This window comes from Natator depressus, chromosome 4, assembly GCF_965152275.1.
Source record: "Natator depressus isolate rNatDep1 chromosome 4, rNatDep2.hap1, whole genome shotgun sequence".
Taxonomy (NCBI): Eukaryota; Metazoa; Chordata; order Testudines; family Cheloniidae; genus Natator; species Natator depressus.
The window spans coordinates 9,519,171-9,541,467 of NC_134237.1; the positions used below are offsets into that span (position 1 = coordinate 9,519,171).

The window sequence follows — 22,297 nt, forward strand, 5'->3', positions numbered from 1 at the left end:
CTGTAAAAGATGGCTCGTTTACAGGGGCATTTGGGAAGCACGCCTTCTGTATAAGGGAAACACACTGAGAATGCGCTTCTGGGAAGGACTAGTGATTATTAAACTTTTTTTCCTGTACCATATTGCTTGGTCTTTAGACAATAAGTTTGCCTGAACTTGGTTATTTGGTCCTGAACATTCTTAATATCAAAACACAAGTATATAGCTAACCAATGGACTACCTTTAGTCAACACCTGGGCGCTTTTGGAAGTTTCCCCTTCCAATAAGCTAGTACTGCTGGTCTCTAGGGATTTAAACCTGGGTCTCCCAAATCCCACATGAATGTCCCAACCATTGCATTATTGGCTGTTCTGGGTTGGATAGGTGGGCCAGTAAGTCTCTCTCCCTCCCCCCTCAACACTCCATCCTGGACCTGAGAAATCTTCCCACTGAAGTTTGTCAAAACTAGGGTGACCGTATTTCCCTTTGCGGAATATGGGACACCTGGTGAAATTACTTGTACTCAAGGGCAAGAGGTTTTGACAGTGAAAAACATTGTCAAAAAATGTCCAGCCAGCTCCACTGGTCTTGCTACATTTGGAAGCAAAGCTTGTTGCTGACTGAACATGTCACTTTGGGTTATTACTGCTAACGCATATACAGACCTGCCTATACGAGGCTTTTAAATAGCCTTGATGAAATCAGCATAAATTTACCTAGATAGCTAAATGTGCATATATTTGCAGACACCAGGAATTGGAAAATCAGCTTCTTGTTTTTATGTCTTTAGAGGCTGATTGGCTGTTCCCCCATGTGGCAGCTATGAAGTAGCTTCTCGCCCACCCCTGGGCAGTTCCCCCTTTGACCCCACTGTAGCTTCAGCCTGTTCCTCCTTTCTTAAGATCTGAAACCCCTCCAAACTCCCTCCCTTTGTGTCTCTGCCTCCCAGCTCTCTGTGCCCCATTTCTGCCCCCAAATCTGTCCCTGCCTAGAAGATCTGGTTAACGTTTTTAATTTGAATAACGTAACATGGCTTTTTCACAAAAATCTTTCAAACAGATTCTAGTTTTTCACTGAAATAAAACCTGTGTTTTGAGTGTTGGTTATCGTCTCTCCTCCCCCCACTTTTTTTTTTTGGCCACTGAAAGAAATAAATTTTTTTCCGTCGTTTTTCTCCCCCTGCCTTCTTGCTACTCTAATATTTCCAAGATTGTTCAGCTTTGGAAAAAGACAAAGAATGTTGGCAAAGTTAGTTTAATTCTTAGGTACATTTGGAAGAGTCAGGATAGCAAAGTCAAAGTGGAAAAACAAAACCTTTGGGGCTGGGCATTGTTCACTTTGTTGCATTCAATGGCAGAACAACAACTATTTGAGATTTTAGGTTTTTTGGAAGAAAACAAACAACAAAAAACCCACCATTTTGACAAAAGATGGGTTCAAAATAGAAACCAACTTGCAACTTTTCCACAAGAATCCCGTCTGTAAGGTAAGGAAGTGATCTTTGTCCGAGAGAGACTAAGTGATCTGCCCAAGGTCACAGAAGTGGTCAGCAGAGCAGGGTCTCTGAGGTCACAGACTAGCACGCTAACCATTGGTCCCCATCCTCCTTTCACAAGCCAGCTATCACTGGTATGCACACACTATGCAGAAGGGCTGGGCCAGGGAAGAGAGCCAGAGTCTCAACTTCCTGCCAGGAAATGCAGAGTCCTGTAGTACAGGGGTGGGCAAACTACAGCCCACGGGCCAGATCCAGCCTCTCAGGGCTTTGGATCAGGCATGCAAGATTGCCATCCACGTGGCGCTGCGGGCCCCATGCCACTCCCAGAAGCGGCCGGCACCACATCCCTGCAGCCCCTGGGGGCGGGGGAGCAGAGGGCTCTGCATGCTGCCCTCCTGTACAGGCACCGCCCCCCACAGCTCCCATTGGCCAGGAACAGGGAACTGCAGCCAATGGGAGCTTCAGGAAAGGTACCCGCAGATGACGGCCACACGCAGAGCCCTCTGTGCCCCCTCCTCCAGGGGCCACAGGGACGTGGTGCTGGCCTTCTGGGAGCAGTGCGGGCCAGGGCAGGCAGGCAGCCTGCCTGAGCCCTGCTGCGTGCCACTGCCACCCCGAAGCCGCTCAAGGTAAGCAGCGCCAGGCCGGAGCCTGCACCCCAAATCCCTCCTATACCCCGCACCCCAGCTCCCTGCCCTGAGTCCCCTCCCGCACTCCTCCCTGCACCCCTGCCCTGAGCCCCCTCCCGCCCTTCACACCCCCTCTTGCACCCCAACCCCCTCCCCTGAGCCCCCTCGTACACCCCACAGCCCTCCTCTGCCCCAACCCCTTGCCCTGAGCCCCTTCCTGCTCAACGCACCCCCTCCCGCACCCCAACCCCAGCCCTACATTCATGGTCCAGCATGCAATTTCCCCACCCAGATGTGGCACTCAGGCCAAAAAGTTTGCCCACCCCTGCTCTAGTAGGAGCCAGGAGGGAAAGCTATTAGATTAAACTAACTCTGGCTCACTACCAAGATAAGCTACAGGTGTGCTGGGAACTGGCGCCTCTAGCCAGAAATCATTGGCCTCTGGTGTAACCACAGGGGACTCTGCACTCCTTGCTCCTACTTGCATAACTACATGGCAGTGTCAGAACTAGACCTGGACAAAGCTCAGTTTCTGCCTCAAAATCCCAGCAGCCAGCTAAGCGTGCTGGAAGGAAGCCAGGCAAGTTTGTCCAAGACACACTCCTGGGGAAGATTTGGGTTCTGACAAGCTGGCATTTTCCATTGAAAACTTTGACCAATTCTAACCTGGTCTGGCTGGATCTCACCTCCTGAGAGAGAAGACAAGGGGAAGCAAGATATAACAGGCAGCAAGATTCCTCTACAGGAGGGTGCGTCTCCTCAGCACCAGGAGGGGCTGTGCTGTCAGGGTGGCACTTATGTAAAATCCCCCCTAGGGTCACCATACCACCAACTGCCCTGGTGTAGGCAAGGCTCTGGCAGCAGTGGGCCACTTCCACACTGTCAGTTTCACCTGCTGTGTGTATAGTTAAAAGCTAATAATATCCAGAGCCAGAGGGGCTTGAGGGTAAGTGAAAAGGAGGCCTACATATCTGAGTGATTGAACCATTTTAGATCAAAATTTTCCAAAGTCACACATGGAGAGAGGCCAGTTCTGGAAAGATTCGGCTCCACGGGTAGAAGTTACTAAGGACACAGGTTTATATGCTAAGTGCTTAAACTGCTTTAACTATAGCTGTCAATAGACTTCCAGCTATAATAAATTTCCTGTGTCTTGTCTCCCCACCTGTAAAATGGCGATGAGAACTTACTCACCTGCCCACTAGGGTTAATTTGTTAACCTTGGCAAGCACACTAAAAATGAAGCATGCCCTAAATATGGTGAGGGCACTTGATGAAATTAAGAAGTTAGTAGGTTTAAAATGGATTTTTCTATAGCATAAAAATAGCACCCCACTGTGGGACAAATAGCTCTGTAATATTTACCAAGAGTTAGACACTTGTATCACTGGCTAAGAACATCAGGCCAGTTCCCAGCTGGCATCACTCCACTGACATCAAAGGATAATTTGATAGAGTGATAATATTAGAGATGGTCTCAGTAAGCCTGTTTCAGGCCATGAGGTGAAATCAGGAAAAGTTTCTTCTGTGGTACAGTATTTCAGAATGGTTTTATACACTCCTCTTAAGCGGCTGGCATTGGGCACAGTAAGAGGTAGGCCAGCACTCTAGATAGGCCAAGGGTGTGCTGGAGTGAGACTGTTCCCAGGTACTTGCGTTCCTTCACTTAACACTTCCAGGCTCCTGACTCTCCCCAAGCAGTCTGTATGCAATGGGGGACATAGCCATTTGTTTTTGTAAGGGCCAAGCTCATCCATGTAGTATCTCCAGTGAAATCTCACACATCAGGCTCTTACATCCATATTTAGGCCCTGTGACGGGGGCCACTCGCCTCTCGTGAGCGCCTCCTATCAGCCAGGTGCACCCCGCACTCTCTCTGCTCTTGGTGCTCCGTCAGCTGGTTCCCTCGTCAGGCAGGTCTTCGGGGGCTCAGCCTTCCGGCTAAGTCACAGAGTCAAACACATGAACAAACAAACCCCTTCTAGGGTAAAAGATCTAACAGGGCCTGTCCCTGTGCCCTTGGACATGTCTGCAGCCTTGTCTCTGGGCTCAATCCTCAGCCCTTTTGACATCTCAGGTCATATTCATATTCTTATAGTAGAATGAAGAACAAAATAAGCAGGAATGTGTCACGTACAGGCAGGGAACAGACCCTAATTCCCTTGCTTTTAAAGAAAGCATGTAAGTGAATGTGGTTTTACGTATATATCGATCTGTTGGAATGTACTGATGTTGGTATTTATGAAGAAGGGTTGTGCATTGAAGTATATCCATCATCATTATATCATGATACCTCCTAGAGGCCCCAACTGAGATCAGAACCCCATTGTACTAAGCACTGTAGAAACGTGGTTTGAGACAATCCCTGTGCCATAGATCTTACCTGCTGGCAGAGCAGGTGCCAGCTCATGCCAAGGTCCCCAGGTCTCAGTTGAATACTGACAAATACATAGCTGGACTCAGTCTGGCTCACCTGTGTGTTTAGTATTGTTAATACGGGTATTTGAATTATCAGAATGCGTTTAGTGTTTAGACTTTATGGTATGGTTCTAAGTTGCTGCCCGCATTAATCTCACTTATAACAGCTGTATCCCATAGTATAAGATAATATTTGAGTGTTTGCATTGTAAGCCTCTGTCACCGTGTAAATCACCAGATAGGAGAGAGACATTTACTAGTGTGAGATGCTGGTCTCCCACAGAAGGTGTTATGTCCTGCCCCACAGGGAAGATCCATCAGCACCAGATGAACTATTGTGGAACATCAGAGAGGACAAAAGACTTTGCTGATTGCTCTCCCCCATCATGAGATGAGTCATACAAGCTGATTCCTCCCATCAGCTGAAGTTGCAGCTCAGAGCACAAGGGGAGAAGGGAATCAAAAACCCCTCACAAAAAGGAACTGTACTTCTGTACTCCTTGGACTCTGGAGGGCAGGGTTTTCTAGCCGTAAACAAGAGATCCCTAGCTGATCAGGCTGGGTTAGCCCTGAAGGACATATAGCGTGTGCTTATTATAGAAGCTTCTGTTACCCTTTGAAACTTTAGACTGTAACTCATTTGTGTATGTATGTTTATGTGCTTTAACGTTGTAAATAACTCTCATTTCCTTTTCCTATTAATAAATCTTAAGATAGTTTACTATAGAATCGGCTACAAGCATTGTCTTCAGTGGACAGCTAAGGAGCAACTGACCTGGGATAAGTGACCGGACCTTTGGGACTGGCAGTAACCCGAATATTGCTAGGAACTGTGTTGTCAGGGACCATCTATCACAAAGGCAGGCTCATCTGGGTGGTGAGACGGATCAGAGTATCTAAGGAAACTATCTGTGACTCCAAGTTAACTACATTGATGACATCTTCATCATCTGCACCCATGGAAAAGAAGTGCTTGAGGAATTCCTCCATGATTTCAACAATTTCCATCCCATCATCAACCTCAGCCTGGACCAGTCCACACAAGAGATCCACTTCCTGGACACTATGGTGCAATAAACGATGGTCACATAAACACCACCCTATACCGGAAACCTACTGACTGCTATACTTACCTACGTGCCTCCAGCTTTCATCCAGACCACACCACACGATCCATTGTCTACAGCCAAGCTCTACAATACAACCACATTTGCTCCAACCCCTCAGACAGAGACCAACACCTACAAGATCTCTATCAAGCGTTCTTACAACTACAATACCCACCTGCTGAAGTGAAGAAACAGATTGACAGAGCCAGAAGAGTACCCAGAAGTTGCCTACTACAGGACAGGCCCAACAAAGAAAATAACAGAACGCCACTAGCCATCATCTTCGGCCCCCAACTAAAACCTCTCCAGCGCATCATCAAGGATCTACAACCTATCCTGAAGGACGACCCATCACTCTCACAGATCTTGGGAGACAGGCCAGTCTTTGCTTACAGACAGCCCCCCAACCTGAAGCAAATACTCATCAGCAACCACACACCACACAACAAAAACACTAACCCAGGAACCTATCCTTGCAACAAAGCCCGTTGCCAACTGTGCCCACATATCTATTCAGGGGACACCATCACAGGGCCTAATCACATCAGCCACACTATCAGAGGCTCGTTCACCTGCACATCTACCAATGTGATATATGCCATCATGTGCCAGCAATGCCCCTCTGCCATGTACATTGGCCAAACTGGACAGTCTCTACGTAAAAGAATAAATGGACACAAATCAGACGTCAAGAATTATAACAATCAAAAACCAGTCGGAGAACACTTCAATCTCTTGGGTCACTTGATTACAGTCCTAAAAGTGGCAATTCTTCAACAAAAAAACTTCAAAAACAGACTCCAACAAGAGACTGCTGAATTGGAATTAATTTGCAAACTGAATACAATTAATTTAGGCTTGAATAAAGACTGGGAGTGGATGTGTCATTACACAAAGTAAAACTATTTCCCTTGTTTATTTCCCCTCCTACTGTTCTTGTAAAGTGCTGGAAATGGCCCACCTTGATTATTACTACAAAAGGTCTCCCCCCCAGCTCTCCTGCTGGTAATAGCTCACCTTTCCTAATCGCTCTTGTTACAGTGTGTATGGTAACACCCATTGTTTCATGTTCTCTGTGTGTATAAAATCTCCCCACTGTATTTTCCACTGTATGCATCCGATGAAGTGAGCTGAAGCTCAAGAAAGCTCATGCTCTAATAAATGTGTTAGTCTCTAAGGTGCCACAAGTACTCCTTTTCTTTTTACGGATACAGACTAACACGGCTGCTACTCTGAAACAAGTTAAGGCTGTTATAGTGCCTGAGGAGTTTACAGCTGATAATTGGCTTGTGACATCTAAGTATAGGACTCATATTCAAGTTGAGGTTTGTGCCACGGTTCTTAACAGTCTGCCCGCAGGTTGCTATCCATGCTCCTGAGTCACTGTGGGACAACTTGACACTTACAATCTAAATAGAAAGAGACACACAAAGTGAGGGGGGAGCAGAGATGGGAAGTGATTTCCCTGAGGTCACATAGTGGGTCAATGACAGAGCCAGGCATAGAACCAAAGATCTCCTGAGACCCAATCCAGTATCCTACCCACTGGGCTGTACTGTAGCTCAATCATAACTATTATAGTGATTTATAATTTGCATAGTGTACTAGGCTAGGTGCTTTGTAGAGAGACAAAGATCATGCCCCTGAAGCTGAAGGCCAAGGGCCACACTGCAAAATCAAAGTAACAATTTGTGCCTAAGAGTAGGTTGTTGTCCTGCTATTGTCCTTGAAGACAGCAGGCATTTGTATCACTAATTTGGGAATATTCCTAGTTCACATATTGGGGGATAACTCCCAGACCACCTTTTTGCCCAGGCAGGGTCTATCTTTGGACCACGGCTCATAACCCCACTAAAAAGAAGCAAGCAGTCTTTGGAAGAATGGGGCAAACTCTATAGCTGAAATTCTGACTGCACTGAAGTACAAATGAAAAACACCCATGTCAAGGTTCCTCCCCCACTCTGAACTCTACGGTACAGATGTGGGGACCTGCATGAAAACCTCTTTAGCTTACTTTTACCAGCTTAGGTTAAAACTTCCCCAAGGTACAAATTAATTTTATCCTTTGTCCTTGGAATATCCACTGCCACCACCAAACTCTAACTGGGTTTACTGGGAAACGCAGTTTGGACACGTCTTTCCCCCCAAAATTCTCCCAACCCTTGCACCCCACTTCCTGGGAAAGGTTTGGTAGAAATCCTCACCAATTTGCATAGGTGACCACAGACCCAAACCCTTGGATCTGAGAACAATGAAAAAGCATTCAGTTTTCTTACAAGAAGACTTTTAATAGAAATAGAAGTAGATAGAAGTAAAGGAATCACCCCTGTAAAATCAGGATGGTAGATACCTTACAGGGTAATTAGATTCAAAACATAGAGAATCCCTGTAGGAAAAACCTTAAGTTACAAAAAAGACACACAGACAGAAATAGTCATTCTATTCAGCACAATTCTTTTCTCAGCCATTTAAAGAAATCATAATCTAACACATACCTAGCTAGATTACTTACTAAAGTTCTAAGACTCCATTCCTGGTCTATCCCCAGCAAAAGCAGCATATAGACAGACACAGACCCTTTGTTTCTCTCCCTCCTCCCAGCTTTTGAAAGTATCTTGTCTCCTCATTGGTCATTTTGGTCGGTGCCAGCGAGGTTACCTTTAGCTTCTTAACCCTTTACAGGTGAGAGGATTTTTCCTCTGGCCAGGAGGGATTTTAAAGGGGTTTACCCTTCCCTTTATATTTATGACAACCCATTTATTGCAATAGGGCCAGGATTTCCCTGTATCCATCTCTGCCACCGGTTGCTATCTTGGAACTCTTTCCTAACCCATGCAGTAATTGTCCTTTTCCCTCTGTCGTCTCTCCTGACACTTATCTCCTGACAGGCCTAAGCAAGAGACACATCAGGTGATGGCTGCTCCAACTTCCAGGAAACTCCCAGGCCTGCCTGCACAGAGTCTTTTAGCTGGAATTCGGATCAGTGCCAGATATATCTCACTGACAACACTGGCTTTTTTCCTGCTGCCCATGCTGGCTTCAGTAATTGCATTTGCCATTGGCTATGGTCTCCCTATTCAGGGAACACCAAATTCTACGTTTGTTTATTTTCATTATTTACTGTGGTCGTGTCTAGCAGCCCCAGGATGCCATTGTGCCAGACACTGTGCAAACAGATGGGTTTTGCAACCTTCTGGTGGTTATCAATGTGATTTCAGAAAATCCGCAAAGATTATAAATTATCTATCCATCCATTCCTCCCCCCATTAATATACACCCATCTGTCTATTGTCTCCTTGGTGGATTTGTCTCAGTGCAACATGGAAGGAGACATAGCTTTAAGAATTTGCCTATGTTCCCCAGGAAAGAACCAGAGAGCTAAATTCAGGAAAACATGATGCCCTGATAACTGGTGTTGGTGTTTTCCTTCCACCCGCAGCTGCTGGTGTTATTTTATTCCTGAGAATTTTAGGGTTTTTTTACAGTGTGGTGTGTGATTTGGCCAAAAGGTGCATTTTTTGCATCACTCTAACACAGGGATCGGCAACCTTTGGCACGCGGCCCATCAGGGAAATCCGCTGGTGGGCCAGGATGGTTTGTTTACCTGCAGCGTCCGCAGGTTCGGCTGATCGCAGCTCCCATTAGCCGCGGTTCGCCGTTCCAGGCCAATGGGGGCTGTGGGAAGCGGCAGCCAGCACATCCCTCAGCCCACGCTGCTTCCCGCAGCCCCCATTGGCCTGGAACGGCGAACCACGGCCAGTGGGACCTGCAATTGGCTAAACCTGCAGACGCTGCAGGTAAACAAACTGTCCCAGCCCGCCAGCGGATTTCCCTGATGGGCTGCGTGCCAAAAGTTGCTGATCCCTGCTGTAACAGATGCTACTGCCTTGGAGTTTCTACTTACAAAATCAGGGTCATGCCTTGCACAACAGATCCTTCTCCCCTTGTCTGATGTACAACAACCTCCACAGACATGAAGTTACGAGACAGAAGAGTCATAAGCCGTATTTTCAGTGTCGTGCTCAGAAACCAAGTTTATTGACAGGATCATGGCCATTCCCTTCACAGACTCCATGACACTGGGATGGCAATTTATGAAAGGTGCTATCCAGCTCCTGCAGGGTAGAAGCCACCGGAAAAGCAAACTATGTTCCCCAGAGATACCCAGAAAGTAAGCTCTTACCACGAAGGTGCTCAGAGACAGATGGAAATTACTTACTGCTGATTTACTTATTTATATTTATTCACACCACAACCAGAGGCAAATGGACACAGTAAATCATTACATCTTTGTTGAACATTAGGCACCGGATCCATAGCTTGTGTGAATCAGAGTCCATTGAAGTCAGTGGGCCAGATCCCATAGAGTTATTTAAGCTAAAGGACACTGTTGGCGCAAGAACAAATGGATATCAACTGGCCATGAACAAACTCAGGCTGGCAATTAGAAAAAGGTTTCTAACCATCAGAGGGGTGAGGTTCAACAACAGCCTCCCAACAGGAGTTGTGGGGGCAAGGAACTTAATTAGTTTTAAGAGAAGGCTGGACAAATTTATGAATGCGATTGTAGAACAGGGTTGCTTGTCAACAGCCCTGGGCTCACTTCTGGTTTATGTGTTATGTTCCTAAAGCTCATGCTTTAGGATTTCAGCCAGAGACCATAAGGGGTCAGGAAGAAATTCATCCCCTGCCCCTTCCAGTGTATTCTGGGAGGATTTTTTAATCTCCTGTCTCTGAACCATCAGGGACGGCCACAGCTGGAGATGGGACATTGGGCAGGGAGGGCCAAGGCTCTGATGTGGCACCAAGCATTCTGTCTCTCAGGTGCTTGGCTGGCTGGTTCTTGCTCGTGTGCTCAGGGTCTAACTGATTGTGTATGTGGGGTCAGGAATTTTCCCCCAGGTCAGATTGCAAAGGACCTTGGGGGTTTTAACCTTCTTCTGCAGTGTGCAGGTGAGGGTCACTTGCCAGGAGTATCTAGATGTATCTCGCTTCATTCTAATATAGCTCAAAAAAGATATATTAGAATTGGAAAAGGTACAGAGAAAGACAACAAAAATGATTAGGGGTATGGAACAGCTTCCGTATGAGGAGAGATTAAAAAGACTGGGACTTTTCAGCTTGGAAAAGAAATAACTAGGGGGGATATAAAAGAGGTCTATACAATTGAATGGCTAGGAGAAAGTGAATCAGGAAGCGTTATTTACTCTTGCACATGACACAAGAACCAGGGATCCACCAATGAAATTAATATCCAGCAGATTTAAAACAAACAAAAGGAAGTACTTCTTCACACAATGCAAGTCAACCTCTGGAATTCATTGCTGGGGAAGTTGTGAAGGCCAAAACGATAAGTGGGTTCAAAAAAGAATTACATAAATTCATGGAGGATAGGTTCATCAATGACTATTAGCCCAGATGGTCAGGGATGGAAGCCCATGCTCTGTGTGTCCCTGACCTCTGATTGCCAGAAGCTGTGTGTGGATGACAGGGGATGGATCACTCAATGACTGCCCTGTTCTGTTCATTCCCTCTGAAGCACCAGGCATTGGCTACTTCTGAAAGACAGGATACTAGGCTAGATGGACCATTGGTCTGACCCAGTATGGCCGTTCTTATGTTCCCTGCCATTGCAGGGGCCTTGGGGACTGATGCACCTTGGTCCCTCCTACTTTCTGTCTGTGGCACATAATAGCCTTGTCTCCTATGGGCGGTAACACTTTGGTCTAATTTTGATTGTTGGGTTTAGTGTGCAGGTGCTGGGTGGTGTTGATGGCCTCTGATGTACAGGAGGACAGGGTAGATGATCTGGTGGTCCCTTCTGGCCTTAAATTCTGATTCTATGACTCTGTCCCCATCTGGTGCAAATCAGCATAGCTCCATTGACTTACATGGCTTTACATCACCTGAGGCTCTGGCCACATATGTGAGGGAACCAGGCATTGAAAAACAGCATGCAATAGGACAGTTTCCTGACACATTCTGTGACATGTGACATGCATGTCACTGAAATTTCCTCTGATAGACATCTTTTATGTGGATGGAGCCAGAGGTTATCACGCACGCAATGACTGAGTGTGACATTCCCCAGGATACCATCTGAACTGTTGAACTGCTGTGCTCCCTTAATTCTCTAGTCTGGGGCGCCTTTTACAGTGCTTTGCTGGTGAACAGCCACCACTCCTGGTTCTGCTCACACAGCCTCCAACATGTAACTTGCTCCCAGCTACACAGTATTGAGTGCTACTACCTAGCTACTCATTAACCATATGCAGGGCAACACCCACAAATTCTTAGTCCCAGCCTTGTTCCCCAGAAATGCGCGTCTTGTACTGCTCAGTTCCCTCCTGGACAGCACAAGCTCATAGAAAGTCCATCATTGCATCAAAGAAAAATGACTATGAACCAGCCTTGTTATCTCAAGTGAAGGTTCCCAAACACTTCAATCCAAACACACACTGGTTTAGATAAAACACTAAAATAAGTGTCTTAACTACAGAAAGATGGATTTTAAGTGATTACAGTAATAAGGCATAAAAGTCAGAACTGGTTACAAAGAAAATAAAAAGATAAACACACAAGCCAACACCTAATTTAACAAGCTAAGTGAACTTAAAAGCAAAATATCTCTCTCTCACCATAAATTGTAACAGTTCACAGGCTGGAATTCCTTTCAGCCTGTGACCCCTGTCCCCTTGCTTCAGTGTCCTTCAGGTATTCATTGCTGTCACGAATAGAGAGAAGGGAGGAGGAGAGGTGAGTTGGAGGTGCTTCTCATTCTTATACCCCTCTCCCTCCTTTGAGGATTACCCAAAGCAGAGGTGCACGCGACAAGCAGTCTCTTGTGAACATGAGGTTTCACCCGTCCCTGTGATGAAATGCAAATTTCTTGTTTACACTTTCCTCCTGCTGGGAATGGCCAGTTAAACAGGCGATGGCCCTTTACCACCTGGCTGGAGTATGTCTGTCTCTGAAAAATTAGGTTGTGGGTGTTACCCAGAATTACAGCATATTTCAGTTACAATCGTACAGTAGGATCTTATAACTTCACATGTAGTGTTGCTACACGTAGTTCAACAGAACAATGATATTCAGCAGATTATGACTTTTCAAATAATACCTCACAAGGCATACTTCGTACAAAATTTATCATAATCTTATAAAAGGGTGAGCCAGGGGTACAGGCTGTCACACTTAAGTTATTATGTATGTATGCCATGTCGCTTTGATATGGAGATGCCTGGCATATTGTGCCATGCTGCTGTGATTCCCATTTTTGTTGCAACATCAAGACTTGTTGCGGTATATACGAATGCATATATACATGCACGCTCCATACACATGCTGCAGAGCCATGTAATAAATTGTGTTTATCTTGCAAGTTTGACCATCTATCCTGAAGTCTGCTCACCAATCCATCTCAACTGGGACTGCTTCTAACACTGCAGACCTCTGGGCAACTGCCAGTGGTTTTTACAAATAAATCTGCCAGAAAAATGCTGCTTTCTTTCCCCAAATGAGTAATTTCCCCCTCCCAAATTACACTGGCCCAAGTTACAACGTTCAGTCCTCTACCCGTGACAGATTTCAGATCTGATATCCAACAAACCTTTACTTCAAATCTTCAGTAGGACTCAGCACTCAGAAGCTTTCATTGTTCTCACTGTGGACAGCTAGTGCTCAGCCACTTGCCTTAAATGTGACTTCTTGGGTACTGAGTTCTTTTGGGAATCTGGCTCTGGAGTTTTGTGTTCCTGGAAAGGGAGGAACCCCATCTTTTTTCCCAGAAACCCCTCTCTCCGAAAATTTTAAATTTCACATTTCCATCATATGTCACCTAGGCTTAATATCCCAAAATTACATGAGGCAATCTTGTTCTGTATGGGGCTTCCAGTTTTGAGGGGCTAAAGTCATCTGTATTCATCAGCTCCTTTTCATTGTACATATTTCCATCAATTTACAGTACGTAGAGGGGAAAAGTGGTTTCTAGTTCTGGACACAAGTTTTCATTGCAAACGAATACCCTCCTTGGGTACTGTTAGGTGATATTTGTCTATTTTAGGATAAGTTGAGGTTGGGCCTTCTGTTTAATGAAAGCATCCACCGTGGTACCATTCAACTAACCACTCTTCCTGATCCTATTCTTTAACCCCAACCATAATTGTGCAAGACAGTCTGCTTGTGTCCCATAGGACAATCGTTTGTGTACATTCAAGTGAGGTGATAGCTGAGAAGGGAGATCTGTGTCTTCCAGCAGATATGTGGCACCTTTTATCGGCAACATTCGCATCAACCCAGTGGGAAGGAGGCAGGGGATAATTTAGGTGGTTCAACTGTAACCCCACTCTCACTGTCACCAGCAGAAGAAAGGAAACAAAGCTGACATTTGGAAATCACCCTCACTTCTGGTGGGCATCTTCCCCCCTCCCCACCAAGTCCAATGCTGCATAAATCTAGCTCTAGACACAGGGCTAGTTAGCAATCAAATACTAACCATGGCCTGATTCAGAAAAGCACTTAATCCTATGCTTAATTTAGATTAAGACCTAGTGACTTCAATGGAATTTAAGCGGGTGCTTAAAGTTAAGCAGGTGCTAAGTGTTTTGCTGAATTGGGACTCATATGCAGACATACTTCAGAAAAACAATCCTGCACCAGAAGAAGGGTGCGGAATAACTTCCACAGCCCTGCTGTGTACTGGTTTTGGAGAGATCAGCATGTGGATGCCTTTAACAGAAGGATATGACATCCCTCCCCACTTCTGGGAGAGACAAGACAACTTGAACTTCAAAAAATATCAATATCTATCTATCTCAGGGACTTCCTACCTGCCAAAAACCACCTGTGCCCACATGGCAATAAAAATTAGGAAATGGGTACTAACTTTCTTTTCTTTTTTTAAACATAGAGATTGCAACATATTGGAGTTTTTTTAAATGTTACAGCTCGGAAAATCTGATGCTTCACCCTGATTTGTGATCTAAATTGTACATCAAACATGAAATGCTGCCATCTTTTGGTTTGGTATGGGATTGACATAACAAATACAAAAAGAAAAGGAGTACTAGTGGCACCTTAGAGACTAAACAATTTATTTGAGCATAAGCTTTCGTGAGCTACAGCTCACTTCATTGGATGCATTCAGTGGAAAATACAGTGAGGAGATTTATATACACACAGAACACGAAAAAATGGGTGTTATCATACACACTGTAAGGAAAGTGATCACTTAAGATGAGCTATTACCACCAGGAGAGCGGGGGGGGGGGGGCGGAGGCGGGAGAGAAAACCTTTTGTAGTGATAATCAAGGTGGGCCATTTCCAGCAGTTAACAGGAACGTCTGAGGAGCAGTGGGGGGTGGGGAAATAAACATAGGGAAATAGTTTTACTTTGTGTAATGACACATCCACTCCCAGTCTCTATTCAAGCCTAAGTTAATTGTATCCAGTTTGCAAATTAATTCCAATTCAGCAGTCGTTGGAGTCTGTTTTTGAAGTCTTTTTGTTGTAATATTGCAACCTTTAGGTCTGTAATCGAGTGACCAGAGAGATTGAAGTGTTCTCCGACTGGTTTATGAATAATTCTTGACCTCTGATTTGTGTCCATTTATTCTTTTACGTAGAGACCGTCCAGTTTGACCAATGTACATGGCAGAGGGGCGTTGCTGGCACATGATGGCATATATCACATTGGTAGATGTGCAGGTGAACGAGCCTCTGATAGTGTGGCTGATGTAATTAGGCCCTATGATGGTGCCCCCTGAATAGATATGTGGACACAGTTGGCAACGGGCTTTGTTGCAAGGATAGGTTCCTGGGTTAGTGGTTCTGTTGTGTGGTGTGTGGTTGCTGGTGAGTATTTGCTTCAGGTTGGGGGGCTGTCTGTAGGCAAGGACTGGCCTGTCTCCCAAGATTTGTGAGAGTGATGGGTCGTCCTTCAGGATAGGTTGTAGATCCTTGATGATGCGTTGGAGAGGTTTTAGTTGGGAGCTGAAGATGATGGCTAGTGGCGTTCTGTTATTTTCTTTGTTGGGCCTGATAAAGACTAACACGGCTGCTACTCTGAAACCATAACAAATACAAACTTTTATACAATGATGGGATCCTATTCTACTTTTCAAGACTGAGGTATTCAACCTATGTCAGAGAAAAATTGTAAAGAGAAATGGAGAGTTCAAATCCTTTAGATTGTTCCGTACATCTCCTCATAAATTATAGGTCTTGTCTTTAGTGAGTTTGTATTTCTCTAAGCTTTCCTTGAACTTCTAAAATCCAAGTCACCTGATTAGTAAAATACAGAAAATCCCAACACACATTTAGTTTACTTGGAAGAGAGACGTAGGCCTGCTACCAGTATAACTATTTTGCCTGGGATGTGTGTGGGTTTTTTTTAAACAAAATAATTATACCAGTAAAAGCCCTAGTGTGGAGGCAGTTATACCAGAATCAAGGTGCTTTATATTGGTATAGTTGTTCCCTTTCCTGTATAGAAATAAACCACACTTTTATCTTGATATAACTGCAGCCACACTAGGGAGTTGTGCCACTTTAACTGTTCCGGAGAGAAATATATGGAGAAAGCGGTACAAGCTTTTATGCACAGACAAGCCCTTAGAGACAACCTACATAGAACTTAACTTATCCAGAGTCTGGAGATCTGCCTCAGAAGCAACAAATCTAAACTGATACTGCCTTCAATAAATTACATCATCTGTACTGGACATATGTAAAAATTAGGGCTGTCGATTAATCACAGTTAACTCACGCGATTAACTCAAAAAAAAATAACTGTGATTAAAAAGTTAATCGCAATTAATTGCACTGTTAAACAGTAGAATACCAACTGAAATGTATTGAATATTTTTGGATGTTTTTCTACATTTTCAAATATATTGATTTCTATCACAACACAGAATACAAAGTGTACAAAAATATTATTTTTATTACAAATATTTGCACTGTAAAAATGATAAACAAAAGAAATGGTATTTTTCAATTCACCTCATACAAGTACTGAAGTGCAATCTCTGTATCGTGAAAGTGTAACTTACAAATGTAGATTTTTTGTTACATAACTGCACTCAAAAACAAAACAATGTAAAACTTTAGAGCCTACAAGTCCAATCAGTCCTACTTCTTGTTCAGCCAATTGCTAAGACAAACAAGTTTGTTGACATTTACGGGAGATACTGCTGACTGCTTCTTATTTACAATGTCACCTGAAAGTGATAACTGGCGTTCGCATGGCACTTTTGTAGCCAGCGTTGCAAGGTATTTACATGCCAGATATGCTAAACATTCATATGCCCCTTCATGCTTCGGCCACCATTCCAGAGGACATGCTTCCATGTTGATGATGCTCATTAAAAAAATGCGTTAATTAAATTTGTGACTGAACTCCTTGGGGGGAGAATTGTATGTCTTCAGCTCTGTTTTACCCACCTTCTGCCATATATTTCATGCTATAGCAGTCTCGGATGATGACCCAGCACATATTGTTCATTTTAAGAACACTTTCACTGCAGATTTCACAAAACTCAGAGAAGGTACCAATGTGAAATTTCTAAGGATAGCTACAGCACTCCACACAAGGTTTAAGGATCTGAAGTGCCTCAAAAATCTGAGAGGGATGAGGTGTGGAGCATGCTTTCAGATGTCTTAAAAGAGCAACACTCCAATGCGGGAACTACAGAACCTGAACCACCAAAAAAGAAAATCAACCTTCTGCTGGTGGCATCTGACTCAGATGATGAAAATGAACATGCATCGCTTCGCTCTGCTTTGGATTGTTATCGAGCAGAACCCGTCATCAGCATGGACGCATGTCCTCTGGAATGGTGGCTGAAGTATGAAGGGGACATATGAATCTTTAGCACATCTGGCATGTAAATATCTTGCGATGCCGCCTACAACAGTGCCGTGTGAACACGTTCTCCCTTTCAGGTGACATTGTAAACAAGACGTGGGGAGCATTATCTCCTGCAAACTGTAGCCAAACTTGTTTGTCTGAGCGACTGGCTGAAGTAGGACTGAGTGGACTTGTAGGTTCTAAAGTTTTATATTGTTTTATTTTTGAATGCAGTTATCTTTTGTACATAATTCTATATTTGTAAGTTCAACTTTCATGCTAAAGAGATTGCACTACAGTACTTTTATTAGGTGAATTGAAAAATACTATTTCTTTTGTTTTTTACAGTGCAAATATTTATCAAAAATAAATGTAAAGTGAGCACTGTACACTTTGTAATTTGTGTTGTAATTGAAATCAATATATTTGAAAATACAGAAAACATCCAAAAATATTTAAATAAATGGTATTCTATTACTAACAGTGCGATTAATTGCGCAATTAATCACAATTAATTTTTTTAATCGCTTGTCAACCTATTATATCCATTAACTGGATATAATGCATTTGTGACAGATACGGCAATTTCCTGCACTATGTTTGCAAAACCTTACTAAATTAAGTTTAAGTAGCTTTGGAGTCCATTGTATTAAAAATGCAAAATGTATGCGCCATTGTGGGATTGTTTGTAACTTCTCTAGGTGGGAGACATGATCAGTGTAATCTCTGGGAAGTGTTCTGAGCTTCAAAGGCGTATTTTACACAGTGCGCCAGACACAAAATTTTGGGACAAAGTGGGTTTCCTAGTAAATACCTGTGGAAAAGTTAGCACTGTTGCAAGCACGGGTCTTTGTGCACAGGGGAGTGTAAGGCAAATACCTGACAGAGGTGCCAGGGAGGAGACACTATCTCCCCAATCCCGTGACACAACTGCAGAGGGCCCCAAATGCATAACAGGGTTCATCTCCACTTCAATTAAAAACGTGGCAAGTCTCAGAGCCTGGGTCAATTGACTCAGGCTTGTGTGGCTCATGCTACAGGGCTAAAAATTGCACTGTAGCTGTTTGGGCTCAGGCTGGACGCCATCTCTGAGACCCACCCCTTCCAGCCTGAGCCCGAACGCTGACACTGCAATTTCTAGCCCCGCAGCACGAGTCCGAACCAGCTAATGCCAGCCAGCCACAGCTGTGCCTTCTCCATGGGTCTTTTATTGCAATGTAGACATACCCACAGAGACCCCCAAAATAGATAGCAAAGGGCCAGCATTCATAGCAGCCTTTCTTTTTAAATTTAGTTATTCAATTGTAAATGTGACAAAAGAAAACGATGATGAAAATTGCCGTGATCACCACTGAAAATATGAAGCCAGATGCTTACTGTCATAAATCAGTGTAGCTACGTTGAATGGGGTTACACCAGTTATATTAGCTGGGGAATTGGAACCATGAAAATTACTGTGTTCGGATAAAATTATTGTTGCTTTTTTTGTCCTTTTTTATCCAAGTAGCTTGTCAAAGTTTGGGGCCCTAGAGATATTTCAGATAGGAGTCGAAATTGTTTATGGAGTTAGGTATTTTCTTTATTCATTCTTATTCATTTACCAGGAATGTACAAAATCCTGCTTCTCCAAAGGTGGAAGGAACAAGAAACAAAAGGAATATTTTTTTTAACTTACAGGCCCACACTTCTTTTCAGCCAGCATCCCTGACCCAGAACTTCTCTCAAGGTTTATATCAGGGTCATGCCATGCTCACAGGCTTCTGCTTGGATTTCTTCACGCTGACCTCTCTGTGGTTCTGTGTTCTCCTTTCCCCACATACAGACATCCTTACCTGAAACAATAACTCAGAAAAAAACCCTCCGCCCACAGAGTCCAAAAGTCCTGGGCAGGCTCACATAACCATTTTGTCTTAGATGGAGGATTTTGATCAACTTATCCTCACAGTTATGTTAACTGAAGGGAGTATTCACACCTACCAATCTCAGTGAGGTTTTAAATCAACCCTAACACAGTTTCAGCCACTTCATAACACTGCTGTTTGTGACATTTCCTCTCCTACAATGCACTTACAGGGCCAGAGTCTCAGCTGGTATAAACTGACTTCAGTAGAGCTATGCTGATTTACACCGAGAATCTGACCCCAATGACTATAATGGAGCTACACCAATTTACATCAAGGATCCAGAATTTGGAATATTGCAAAATACGGATAAATTCTCTGCTGCTGTAAATGGACAGCGCTCCAACTTAAATGGAGTTTTGCCCATTCTCAGCAGAAAATTTGGCCCACTGTTAATTGTCAAGCGTTTAATAGCAACACATGTACTGTACATTTTTGATTTTCTGTGCAAGGAGGAAGCAGATAGTACTTACATCAACTCCTTGGGGCAGGGACCATCCTTCTGTGGCATATTTGTGCAGTGCCTACCACAATAGGGTTCTGGTCCATGAATGGGGCTCATAGGCACTACTGTAATAAATAAATAATAAAAAAATAACCTATGGTGTAAGGGTGTAAGAAGAGTAATTTTGGTTATTTAGTCTTCCTTTTCTACTGTCATTATTGCTATTAACATAAGTAGAAACATGATGGGCCAAATCCTTAGCTGGAGTAAATAGGCTTAGCACCATGTAAGCTGATGAGCCAGATTCTCAGATGGTGTAAATCAGCATAGCTCCACTGAAGTCAATGAGACTAAATCTTTCAGCAATTTCTTCCCTAAATGTGTAAGTGCTGATACATCTCGTCATCAGGTATAGAAAATAATTATAAGCAACACAACTGGCATTTGGACTGAATTAACATATTATTACTTCCCTTAGTAGGGAAGAGAGAGGAAAATAACGCATTAATTAATTAAATTCCCGCTGAAAGATAAGGCTGTCATTAGGGACTGTGGCTGGCTAATGCTGCTGATTCTGGAAACGCAGTTAGATTTGGTGGATTACTACTGTTATAAACCTCATTCATATTAACCCAGCATTTATGACATTACTATCCCTGGCAGAAGATTAAATGAAATAAGCTATTTAAATGTCACTGAAACTCTGTAGAGGACTAATGGGTCTTACTAAACTTTCCAGAAGTAGCATACATTAGCCGACTCATTTTGCTGGCATAACTATGTCTGTCAGAGGTGTGTGGGGGGGAAAAATCAAACCCGCTAGACAACATAGCTATGCCAACAAAACCTCCAGTGTAGACACAAATATGCCAACAGAAGCTGCCTTCTGTCACCTTAGATAATACCGTTCAGGGAGATGATGTAGCCATGCCAAAAGAAGACGTCCTCCTGTCTGCATACATTGCATCTACACCAGGGGACTCTGCCAGTATAGCTATGATGGTGTGACTCAGATATGTTGACACCGCAATTACACACCTGTGGCTGGCTCATACCAGCTGACTCAGGCTGTGGGGCTGCTTAATTTTAGTGTAGATGTTCAGGCTCAGGAGGCAGCCCGAGCTCTGGGACCCTCCCACCTCAAAAAAAGACTGTAGAGCCAGGCTCCAGCCCCAGCCCAAATATCTACACCGCAATTAAATAGCCCTTTAGCCCAAGTCAGCTGGCATGGGCAGCCACAGGTGTCTAACTGCAGTTTAGACATATCAAATTACAGAGCTGCTGGTGAGGACAATCACCTGAAGGTGGTGGTGCTCACCAAGGGAAGGAGTGTGTGTGTAGGGGCAGGCTGTATAATCTTTTTTATAACATTCTGAATAATACTTACAGCAGGGGTTTACTTTTTTTTTTTTTTTGCAGAACCCTAAATAATTTTGAATGGCAGTACAGACGCCTTTAGCAATCTTAGTCTGTGGACTCCCTAAGTGTCCCAGGGCCCACAAGTTGAAAACCACTGACTTATAGTTTTATTTCTATCCAGCTGTTATGCTATTTAGCTTACAGTTTCCTTCTCTCACCTTTCCCTCGAGGATGCAGAGAGGGGAGCAGCCTGCCTAGGCCTGTCCATGCAACCTACCCAGCCCCACCTTATGATGGAGCGGTACCCTGTGCTCTATACTCCAGGGGGAATTCTGCACCAAAAAATTAAAAATTCTGCGCACAATATTTTAAAATTCTGCAAATTTTGTCAAAACAACACTATATAATCACACCAGTTTCAATTATTTTGGTAATTTATTTCAAAGTACCTGTCAGCAAGTATGTCTGTAACAACAGACACGCACAAAAACTCCCCCAGGAGTAGAGAATTAAAGAAACCCCTAAGGCAACTTAGTTCCTGCTTCTCTGCCTCCTCAACCCCCCAGATCCCAGCTGGGGGGGGGGGGCTCATCAGACACTTACACCCCCCCTTTTTCCCCAAAGCCCAGCCACACACCCCCAGCCCAGACCGCCTCTCTTGCCAGACGCCAGCTGTGGGAACCCCCAGCCCCTACCCTGCTAGAGCCCAGGGATCCAGAAGGAGAAACAGCCTGATGCTGGGCCCAAGCTTGCACAGTTTCCTGCGCGCCACCACCTCCTTCCTCCAGGATGTGCTGGGAACGGCAGCTGCAGGGAACCCTCCAGTTCCCTCCCCCGGCCTTACCCTCTATCTGTGAGCTGGCCTCTGCCGGGCCCAGCAGCCCCATGGTGGCCAACCTCTCTGCAGCCCATTACTGGGGGGCGGGAATTCTGCACGCAGGTTAACGTCTGCAAAATCCCGCCTCGCAGTGGCGCGGCGAGTAGGGTGACGAGATGTCCCCCTTTTATAAAAACAGTCGCAACTTGGGGGGGGGGGGCTTTTTCTTATATAGGCACCTAAGACCCCCCACCCCCATCCTGGCTTCTCACCCTTGCCGCCTGGTCCCCCCA

General features: G+C 44.4%; 1 long non-coding RNA gene across 3 annotated transcripts; it reads right to left on the minus strand.

The window, feature by feature from the left end:
- Nucleotides 1-14,910: 14,910 nt before the first annotated feature.
- On the minus strand, nt 14,911-22,152 carry LOC141985721 (uncharacterized). 3 transcript variants are annotated; one of them, XR_012639005.1, is made up of 4 exons: nt 22,032-22,152; nt 19,857-19,953; nt 19,158-19,314; nt 14,911-15,696 (listed from the first exon to the last, which is right to left on the minus strand). It is a non-coding gene; the product is annotated as an uncharacterized LOC141985721 (long non-coding RNA). The 3 variants fall into 3 exon arrangements; XR_012639007.1 differs by lacking the exon at nt 22,032-22,152 and adding an exon at nt 21,883-21,989; XR_012639006.1 differs by lacking the exon at nt 19,857-19,953 and having other exon boundaries at nt 14,912-15,696; nt 22,032-22,107.
- Between the last annotated feature and the right edge of the window lie 145 nt (nt 22,153-22,297).